The sequence below is a fragment of the Lactuca saligna genome, chromosome 9 (assembly GCF_052625555.1).
Source record: "Lactuca saligna cultivar CGN05327 chromosome 9, ASM5262555v1, whole genome shotgun sequence".
Taxonomy (NCBI): Eukaryota; Viridiplantae; Streptophyta; class Magnoliopsida; order Asterales; family Asteraceae; genus Lactuca; species Lactuca saligna.
In genome coordinates, this window is record NC_136425.1 from 6,659,052 (window position 1) to 6,663,060 (window position 4,009).

Consider the following 4,009-nt stretch of genomic DNA (forward strand, 5'->3'; position numbering starts at 1 on the left):
GCATTTCCGAGAATTCTTATTTTGAGCTATATGGGGAAGGCTAGTGTACCACTTTTCCATACTTATTCACATCCGATTTTTGGAGTTTTTTCTCTACATTTTGGAGCCTCAATAACACCAAGAACACTTAAAGAACATCTTCTTTTACTCTTGAATCTTGCTACATGTTTGGTACAATCTACTCTTATTTTGTTTTCTTGAGTTTAGTCATGCTAGGCTAAACTAATCTTGGTTGACTTTGATGAAATTACTTGAATGTTTGGTTGAATGTTGAAGAACTGTAACATCCCAAAAATTCCAAGAATATTTTGAACTTTTCAAAATAACCCATTTACTAATATGATCCAGTTTATTTTGAATCAACTGGAATAATACATTAAACCACAACTCCTTATACATCACAGCAAAATTGTGTTGCTGAAAGGAAAAATAGGACTTTGAAATAAATGGTTAACTCCATGTTGTCCTATTCAGGTTTGAGCGAAGGTTTATGGGGTAAAGTTATGTTGACAACATGTTATATTTTGAATAGAACTCCAAACAAAAGGAGTAAGAATATGCCTTATGAAATTTGGTGTAAAAATGTACCAAATTTGAGTTACCTTAAAGTTTGGGGTTGTAGAGCAGTTGTAAGGCTCACTAAACCCAAACGGAAAACATTGGGTGAAAGAGGTGTAGATTGGATCTTCATTGGATATGTTGAGCATTCCAAAGGTTATAGATTCTATGTTTTAGAATCTAATGATTCCGTGTCTATGAACACTATTATAGAGTATAGAGATGCTATCTGTGACAGCCCGAAATTTCTGTTCTGTACAAACAATATCAAGTCAATAGAAGTTAGAACAATTGCAGTAAATTTTCAAACTTTTGGTATAAGTTTGAGTATTTCAGGATTTACACTCAAAGAGATATCAGGAGAGAGGATGCACTTGAGTTTTGTGCAACTCTGTTATTCCAAAATTTCATGATATTAGAGTTCGTTGCCTGAATAAAATATTTTCTGCCAAAAATCCCAGGAGTATATATATGATTCTTAGCCATATTATTTCATTTGTTACATTTTCAACTAGAGAAAAACCGAATTCTCTCTCACGGATCTTCGGACTTTCGTCCCAAAACGTGAGTACTTCCATCTAGTTGTATTATAGATCTTATTATGTGCTTAATAACCTAGAAAACATATCAAAACAACAAGATTAAAGAGTTTACGACCCAAGAACATCTAGGACCGTAAACCCTTCTTTAAGGGACAAATGAGTGCCTAGTCCTTTCCTTGTGCAATGAAACTGGTCTAGACTCGTATCTTATTGTATGTAGGATTCGAAAACACCCAAAAACACCAAGAGTAAGGTGTTCACAACCCAAGAAGTTCTTGGATTGTGAACTCCAAACTCAAGGGCCAAAAGATGCTTTAAAGCCTCCAAAAGCCTTGGACACTAGCCTTGATTTACTCCTAGTTAATTTAGGGACTTGAAATTACCAAAAACCCATCCCAATGAGAGATTACAGCCGTAATCTCTAAAGGTTTTGGTTCTTGGGCCGTGAACATCAAATAAGGGTACCAAAGTGTGCCTAAGGCCTTCATTAGCCTTAGATAATTGTCTAAAAACCTATCCTAGATGAGCATGGGATTTGAAGACATAAAAAACCCCTTTCCATATGGGTTTACGGCAGTAAACCCAAAAGGAAATGGCCTTGGGGCCGTAAACTCCTCAAAGGAGTGTATTAATGCCCTAAACCCTTCCAAGGATTAATCCATTAAGTATAAATGCTTCTAGGGAACATGTAAAGCTTCAAAGCACCAAATAACCTAAGGCTTAGGAGCTTACGGCCGTAAAATCAAGGGTTTACAACCGTAAACTCCTTGTGTGTTGGTTCTTGGGGAGTAAACTCAAGAATGGGGTCCTTTGGAACCCTAAACCCACTAGCCTTGTCCTACAACAACTTAGATGAAATCCTTAAGGCTTATAACACTTATATAAAGTGTTTATCATGTTCTAGGATGTCTTAATATTTTCAATTAGTAGTTTAAGACTAATTGGATACATATATGTGGTATTATATGTTAACTAGGATCATAAAGTGTGTTCAAGACTTCACTTGACACCTAGCAATCCTACATCTTCAGTTCATCCATACCACTCACTACAGGTGAGTTTATACCCCTTAATCAATGATTTAAATGTTTTTAAATGCTTTATAGGGGGGGGGGGGGAATACAAGTTGAATACTTATAGTTATTACATCAATCACATGTGATTAATAACTACAAAACCAGTGATTTTCTTACTGTTCAAACTATTTATCAAACTGTTTTGCTTCAAACTGTATTACCAATTTTTATACTTATCAAATACATTTACTTAAGCTCTGTTATATTTATTATCAATTGCATGTCTATGTATGTATAGTTATATAAGCAATGTTTTAAATGCTTAGGGAAGGCATGCCCGCCTTATTTCCTTTTCGCCGTTGAGATGTGGTCTGGTGGGGTATCGGGTACCCGTTCGAAGGTCGTTTAAATATTAGTTATATATCATGTGTACTTATAAAGTCATAAAGGCTCTTCCAGTTCATTCAGTACCCTTGGGTAGCAAGGGTATACTTCCATGTTCATACGTACCAGTTACATCACTCGTAAGTTACCATAGGGGTAGCACAGGAGGATACTAATACTATTATTAGAACAATGAAATATACAATGAGTCAGTTCGAGTAGTACTCACAATACATTACTATACATGCTAGATAGAGAGAACATACATTACAGTTAGCACACGCAGAACATTTCAGTACATACAGGCTAGATAGAGAAAGAGTACACTTTCAGTTAGTACATTCATTACATATACATTCATGCAGTTATGTGAACCATTGAGCGGGTCATGGCACTTCCTGCCATGACCGCTCTTGTATCCCGAATCTCCTTAATTGGGGAGCATATGAGTTTGCGTATAGATCTATACTGGATTGACTATCCTACACCTTGATGCTCGCTACAGTGGGACTTGCAAGTCTATGGGTGCCAAATGTCATTTCTTACGATGTCTTACATCGTCGGTCTACTAGAGTCGATAGCAGGATACAGGTCGATCACATGTTACTTAGAACACCTTTTGTTTTAAGGTAGTTAGTACCACGGTAGTCACTTATTACAAATACTACGGTACGATAATATTTTCCCATTACATTCACTTCGTGATTATTCACACGATGCACGATAATGTAGAAACTATATTTTTGGTTAATGATAGTTAGAATTGGGAAAACACACACTCTAACAAGAGACATACACACAGACACGAGATGCCTTGGTAGAAGGCTACAGTTAGTAGGAAACATAGGGTTTTCTAGGAGAGTTCAAACATTATACAAAACATTATACAAAACATTGTACAAAACATCTTACAAACGTTTTCATACAAACTCAAACATTAATATACTTATGATCTCACCAGTATTAAGCTGATACTCGCTTTCAAAATAACTGGTATTCTCAGGTCACCACTAGATAGGTACAGGTGCCAGGCTTTTGAGAAGATGCAGTTCGTTCAAGACTCATCTTTTATTTTGATATGTATATTTTTGGTGTCTATAACTTTGACAAAACACACATGTATGAAATTATATTATTAATGCAATGGATGATGTTGTTGCTTGTTTACTACTATTCATTGTTGTGATATTGTACATGGCGTCCTCCGCCCCAGAATGTTTCCGCCATTCATGGTTTTGGGGTGTGACACTATCTTTGATGAAGAAAAATTTACATCTATTCCGAGACCAAGGGGCATGATTCATAAATCTTCCAGCTAGAGTACAACTCAAGTTGAGGATGTATCTAGTGGTACAAATTATGTATCATAACTTAAAAGGAGTACTAAAGCTAGAACAGCTAAATATTTTGGATCTGATTTTCAACTATATTTAGTTGAAGTGACAAGGAACAAAACTATATCTTAGTATCAACAACGTTTTAATATTTAGGAGAATTCAAAGACTTTCA